This window comes from Sorex fumeus, unplaced genomic scaffold, assembly GCF_029834395.1.
Source record: "Sorex fumeus unplaced genomic scaffold, SorFum_2.1 ptg000042l, whole genome shotgun sequence".
In the NCBI taxonomy this organism is placed as follows: Eukaryota; Metazoa; Chordata; class Mammalia; order Eulipotyphla; family Soricidae; genus Sorex; species Sorex fumeus.
This window is the reverse complement of record NW_026606099.1, coordinates 174,319-181,737: the sequence shown is the minus strand read 5'-3', so window position 1 is coordinate 181,737 and position 7,419 is coordinate 174,319. Positions and strand designations below refer to the sequence as shown.

The following is a 7,419-nucleotide window of genomic DNA, read 5'->3' as shown; positions in this document are numbered from 1 at the left end:
GAATCCAACACCCTACAGCTGAGGATCCCCCAGAGAGCAAAGAGGGCCATGAGGCTCAGGGCCTTCCGTGGCCACTCAAGCAACAGATCATAGATGTGTGATAGTGAATCCCTTTTCCTCGATCACAAAAACATAGATCTTTGTTCCAAATATCCCAAAATCCTGTGTCATTTCAAATTAGGAAGTGAGGGAGGCATGAAGAGGGAATCATATGGGGTTCCCTGAAGACATACAGCCCCCTCAACCCACTTTATTTCCCTCCCCTCACCCAATACGTGACCCCACACTAGGATGTTCATGTAGGCTTCACAGCGCTTTGGCAGGCCTTAAAGATTTTCATTTGGGGAAAGCCCCACCAGAAAGGTGGGCAAGTAGCTCAGTGGAGGAAGATGAGTTTGGCATCCCAGCCAGCTGAGTATCGAGTGCAAGGGTAACAGGAGATCAGGGCATGTTCCATGCAGTTGGTCACCAAAGAGATTCTGAGACAACTTTGGGTATAGCACTCAAAATAATTTTACACCTGTTAAGAAAGAAAAAATATTGAAACATGTTCTTTCTTCCCATTCTGCCAATGTTGGATCACTTACTAAAAATTATCAATTTTCAAAAATGTAATTAAGTTTTAATAAAATCTAAAACTAAAATATATCATTTTAATAATATATTTTAGAAATTATTTTACTAACATAGCTAATAAAATCATTACTTTTAAAATAATCATAACAAATATAAATTCATTTCTTATTTGGTATGCACTCTATGTCCAAAATCATGCCTCAGCTAACGTTTGTGGATTTTATCTAAGCATTTGCTAAATTTTACCCGAGCAACACTCTTCACATGACACTCAAGGTGGCTCCACTTCAAGGAATATTTAACCACACACACTAGCATCTTAAACTAGCAACTTTCAGTTGCTACAAACCTAAGTGTGTCTTTCCTCTCTGCCTCCAGTTCTCCCACAAACAATGATGGATCCTATTGAAACACCAGCTCAAACTAAGGAGCATGAATTTTTCTTCTTTCTTTCTTTCTTTCTTTCTTTCTTTCTTTCTTTCTTTCTTTCTTTCTTTTCCTACTGTAGCCACGTGGACATGGGAGTGGTATGAATGTCCTCAGTTGTGAATCAGACCTTGATATGGACTTGGAATGCAAGTAGCTCTAAGAATGGACCCCGATTCCGACAATGATTTGCTTCCCTCCCCACATTCCAGTCCTCACTCACTGGATGTCAAAAACTTCTCCCCATAGATGTTTCTGATGTCTGGGCTGGTCTGTTCCCATACATTCTGAAAGTTCTGAGAAAGATTCTCAGTATTGCTCATAGAAGTTTTGAAGTAACGAGGTTCAATCACGGTCACCTTCACCCCAAAGAAAGAAAGTTCCCTCCTGAAAAGAAACAGGCAGAAGAGGAAGATTAGGTATCTTGGGAGACAAAGCACCATACACAAAAAGGCAAATTACATTAGCTATGTACTTCACATAGGATTGCTATAGGATAAATTCAACAGCCTGAAATATGATGATGACCGTCTCAATAGAAGGTTTATACATTTTCACAAATATCTAATGTATACAAACACTATTAACACTAAGTGCTTCCTCTTCTGCAACAAGACATACTTAATGGTATTTCCTGCTAGTTCTGCCCTCTCTCTACACCATCACCAGCATTTCCCATTTCACCTTTCCTACAGTCCTTCCCTTTTTCTGCTTTCATCACTCCGTGGTGACCTGTCACCTCTGATGGGAGACAGTTCTCTAAAGAAACATCTATTGTCAGAGGATATGATTAGTGGGATAGTACCTGCCTTACACTCATGAGAACATGGCTTTTCAGTCCTTGGTACCAACCAGAATGTAGAGTGAAATTCTGGGATTCTTAGCTCACAATAGTTTGCAATTTAGTGTACAGCAACTGATCATATTTGGAAACACTGCCAGTAAAGTGCGAGGCTGCAGCAAGAGCCAACACAAGTTTGAAAATCCTCCAACCAAATTTTCTGTCTCTGGTCATCATAACAACAAAGAAAAGGGAGGAAGAAGACACATGCCTTGTGAGGTCTCATTCCTCTGCAACCAACTGGTGCACTTACAAATTAAATCAGCGTTCACCTGTTGAACTCCCTGCCATGGGTTCCACTGCCAGCAACATAAAGGGCAACACCTGCAAGGAACTACTTCCCTCTAAAGTACTCTCAAGCCCACTGCTGACTTTCTCTTTAAAGACAAACAGGCAAGAGAATCAGCAGTGAGTCCTAGAAGACAGTAGAGCACCAGAAATCTCTCTGGACCCTGTACCCATCCAATTTCACAGGGCACCTCAGATGGACCAGATATGCCCTCTCTGCCCACTCCAGATGAAACCTCAGAAACCAAGAACTCCCAGAAGAAAGGCTCAAGTATGCATGTTCCAGGACTAAGATCCCAGGCCTCACAGCAGCAAAGAAGTCAGGCCATCTCTCCCCATCTCCCTGCCCGGTTGGGGTCCTGGCTGTCATGCCCACAATCTGCCTACAGGCGCCGTCTCAGCGCACCAACGGCTCTGGTTCAGAGAAGCAGCAGTAACTCCCAAATGAATCCCAAAATGGATTAGCGCCCTACAGAGATGTCTCTGGACCCCAACCATTTACAACTTTAGAATTCCAGAAGCATGCAGCCAATTTTGCAGCCACACAACTTCTCATGATATTCAAAGTGAGAAATAGAAAATAAATTATCTAGTGTATGCCCCTGGCAAGCAGGCTTGAAATGTTGGGGATAAATTTGAGCAAACCATTATGCCCAATAGTAGAGACAGAGTATGGGGAAATTGTCTGCCTTAGAGGCAGGGTGAGGACTGGAGGGTGGAGGGGAGGGGGATACTGGGGACATTGGTGGTGGAAAATGTGCATGGGAAGGGATGGGTGTTTGATCATTGTTTGGCTGAAGCTCAAACAATGAATCTTTGTAACTGTATCTCACAGTGATTCAATAAAAATAAAATTTAAAAAAAAGACAAACAGGCAGGTTCTCAATTTTACCATGAATTCTGAAGCAGAGACTGCCAACTACTCTTCCTGTGGGGCAGGACTGACCACATCTCTCACTCAGGACCGTGCCTTGTCTACGTTACTAAGTAGTGAGATCACTAAGTTCTGTGCTACAGTCTTTAGCTCAGACCTCCTACAATGCAGCTGGAGACACGCTTAACACAGCTAACTCAGCGACGATCACCCTGACAGAGGGCACACTACTTTCATCCCTGCCCCTTTCTCAATCTCACATTCTTAGGTTCCGATAGAAATGACCTTGTCTTCACACTAACTGTACTCTCAGAAGTTCCCAGGAATATTCGTGCGACACTCTAAGCTCCTCTCAAATTTTCCTGAGTCAATATCCGAAGGCTGATATCCTGGTGTCCACAGTAAAATTGTCCTACTTCCAGTTCTTTTCAGACCCTTTGTGTTGAGGCCTCCTCCAGAGAAGGTATTGTGGAACTACTCTCAGCAGGCCTGGATTTTATGCTCAGAAATAAAAAGGGACCTTCAATGAAAGTGGCACTAAGAATTCAGATGGACCAAGAAGGAAGAGCCTGAAGCAGGAAAGATTCCCTGGAAGCACAGCACCAGGAGCCCCTTGGGAGAAGCTCCTAATTCCCTTACCTGAGGGAGTCTGAGAAGGCCTCAAGGCCAAACTTGGAGATGTAGTAGCCACTACCAATTAGAGACACACAACTCATGAAGCTGAAGACATTGACTACTTGACCCCTGGCCTTCCTCAGCAGGGGCAGCAAGCTCAGGGTCACCTTGATCATCCCATGCAGAGTCACATTCAGTGTCTTCATGAAGTCCTGTCTTCATGAAGATCAACAACTCATTGGGAGCCATGAGCCCTGCGATGCCAGCATTCTTCACCAGACCCCAAAGACCTGGACACAGAGAGATTGGGAGAGCACCAGTGTGCTGTGCCTCAAGCAAGGTCACAGCTGGGGCCCCCATGCCCTCCCCACCACTAGGAGGACATGGAGAGGTTGCATGAGGAATGGGCAAAATGGAAATCAACAAACTGCCTGAAAGGCAAGCTCAGTCCTGACAAATGCTGGATGACAGAGTGGGCCTGACTCTTGGGGTCCCACACACCAATGCTGTGGTTGCATTATAAATATTCCCCTGCATTTCCATGTGTCCTCATGGCCCCAGCAACAAGTGTGCCACAATTATCAACTAAGCAAAAAAGGCAAAGACAACACAAGTCTTGAGTTCAGAAGCTTCTTAGTTTAATGTAGTCCCATTTGTTTATGTTTGTTTCCACCTGCTTGCTCAGTGGTGTTTCATCCTTAAAGATGCCTTTAGCTTCAATGTCACAGAAGTTTCTGCCTACATTTTCCTCCATGTGCCTTATGGATTCAGGTCTGACATTGAAGTCTTTCATCCACTTTGATCTGAATTTTGTGACTCTGGCATTAGACAGAGGTCTGAGTTCATTGTTCTGCAGGTAGTTGTTTCATTTTCCCAGCACCATTTGTTGAAGAGGATTTCCTTGCTCCACTTCACATTTCTTGCTCCTTTATCAAAGAATAAGTGATCATATATTTGAGAGTCTGTGACAGAACATTCAACTCTGTTCCATTGGTCTGTAGCTCTATGGTTGGAAGTCTGGAACATGAGCTGGGGGAGAAGGCAGCTGGGATAGAGAAGGGATCACTAAGTCAATGATGGTTGGAGGAATTGCTCGGGATGGGAGACGTGTGCTGGAAGTAGATAAAGGACCAAACATGATGGTCTCTCAGTATCTGTATTGCAAACATAATGCCCCAAAGTAGAGTGAGAGTAAGATGAAAATTGTCTGCCACAGAGGCAGAGGAAGGGGTGGGGGGTATACTGGGAACATTGGTGGTGGAAAACATAGACTGGTGGAGGGATGGATGTTTGATCATTATATGAATGGAGCTCAAACATGAAAGCTTTGTAACTGTATCTCATAGTGATTCAATTAAGAAAAACTACAACTCTTGGAAGGTTTGACGTTACTTGGGAAATTACCAAAGGCTCGGTAAAGTCAGTTGAAAGTAGAAATACTCCATCTGAGCACATCTTGGAAATACCAGCAAAATCATATAAAATGTGGAGAACTGCAGTTATACTAATGACCCCTGCTCTACATGCAGACCTCCACGCCAAGATCTGTCCCATATTCTGTAAGAAGCAACATGATCAGTATTAGAACTCTGTACAGAAAATGTACAGAAAAGAGGTAAAGGAATAAACAGGATATCTTCTTTATTTCAAATTATAAAGTTCAAAAGGAGAGGGGGGGGAAGGAGAGAGAGAGACAAAGAGAGAGAGGAAGAGGAGAGAGAGAGAGAGAAGAGAGAGAGAAGGAAAGTGCCTGCCACAGAGACAGGCTGGGAAGGGTGTTGGGTATCGAGAAATGTACACTGATAGAGAGATAGCTGTTGGAACACTGTATGACTGAAACCCATCTGTGAACAACTTTGTAACCCTGTATCTCAGGGTGATTTAATTAAAAAAAAGGAGAAGAAGCCTGATCAGACCTCAATATGATCAAGAAGAAAAAAGAACATCTTCTGAGAGAGGACAGAGCAAAGGCAGCTCTGGAAGGACACATCTCACCAGGAAAGTCTCCCCAGCACTCCAGACACACAGCGTGGAGGTCAGTGCAAGGATCAGAGGCTCAAGCTAGTGCCGGTGACTTAGAAAAACTTGAGACTCAAATCCTGAATGATCACTGCATTCTGCCTAGGGAGCAGTGTTGGGGTCTCCCCTTCAGAGAGCTCATGGTACCTCTGCCTTCTCTGTGTTCCTTCACCCCTGGGTGGCCACAGAGATGCTCTCTGAGTTAGTGATATCCAGGATCTCTGTGTCCAGCCTGTCTGAAGTCTGTGCCCTCAGCAACTCGGCTCCCTTCTCTCTGTGACATTCAGCCAGCACCCTCAAGCCCCACTGGTCCAGCTGCTTGGCTAGTAGGTTCCCAAAGTCCGGGTCATAGCCCATGATGAAGACGTACTTGACCCACAGTTGGTTCACCACGTCCCTCTCCTGGTACCAGTGCACAAGGTGGTACAGAGCCACCAGGGCCACCAGGTAGAGTCACATGGTATACAGAGAAGCACAAACAGACCCAGGTGAAACAAAGTCAAGCTTGTGTGCAGGAAAGCTAAGTTGGACATGAAAATGTTTTCTTTGGACCAGACTCTCTGGCAAGGTCTCTTCACACTTTAGTAGATTCTGACCCCCTTCCATGCACTGTGATATTCTTTCTTTTTTGTAATTTTTATTTTAGCACACATCTGGCAGTGCTCAGGACTTACACCTGGTCCTGCACTCAGGGACCATATGTGGTACCAAAGTTTGAACCCGGGTTGGTTGTGTGCAAGCAAGCTCCTTAACAACTGACTATCTCTCTGGACTCTCTGTGAGACAATTTCTTGTCCAAGTGAACCAATTTCACAAGAATGCCGAGGGTATTTTCCTAGCCCCCTTTTCTGCTCCTCACACTCCTATCTCCTGTCTCATCTGAAATTTCATCACAAACACACACATATTGAAGTCTATAATCCACTTCTGATATTGAAATTGGAGGTCTGAGTGGATTATGTGTTCCAAATTTTCTCCTCATATGGAATACTGGCTCTCTGCTACAAGGAATAGTATAACAATGAGCAAATACACAGGTTCAAATGTCAAGTGCTGTGTTATGCTGTAGGGGCCTCTCCCTGCACCTGAGATTCCCATTTGGCTTAACACACAAATGCCCCTGAGAAAAACTGAGTTCCTGTCAGCTTTGGGATGATTTGGACAAAAAGGCAAAGAACGGTAGTAGACTTTCAAAACATCAGTGAAATAGGGAGGATGTACCCCAAAGGGTATTGAGTTAAGTCTATATCAGGTGATGGGAGCAATGGAGGAGGCTGCCTCCTCAGAAGACCAAGAAAAGACTAGAACCTGGCCTCCGACATCTGTTCCTAGAGTGGTATAAGGACAGGTTCTTAAAGGAGGCACCACATGACTGAGATGGAACAGGACCAGGAGCCAGTCTCCCACTCAAGGCATCTCCCTCCCTGTCTACATTTTTCTATGTTCACAGGAAAGAAGGATGTGGGAGGAGGAGGAGGGAGTGGGTCCCTCAGACACAGTGTCCAATGCCCCAGACCTTCTCTGAGTGGCGCACAGAAGGCACACTACACTGGGCTCTCTTAGGACTACTGAGACAGCTCTGAGTTGCCAAAGAAGGTATTACCATTTCTGAAAATCTCTGTGGAGTACTGCCAAACAAGGGCATTTCATCCTTGCCTTGGTGAGTAGCTCAATAGACTCTAACCCCAAAAAGGAGCTGGAGCTGAGGCCATTGCCCCCTGGTGGTTATCTGTGGTTACAGCACAGGGGTCTGTCCCCATCCAGCCCTTTCCCTTTCTCA

The 7,419-nt window shown here is 44.8% G+C and overlaps 1 pseudogene; it reads right to left on the bottom strand.

The window, feature by feature from the left end:
• Positions 1–326: 326 nt before the first annotated feature.
• On the bottom strand, positions 327–6,098 carry LOC130029093 (retinol dehydrogenase 16-like; annotated as a pseudogene).
• Positions 6,099–7,419: the final 1,321 nt, after the last annotated feature.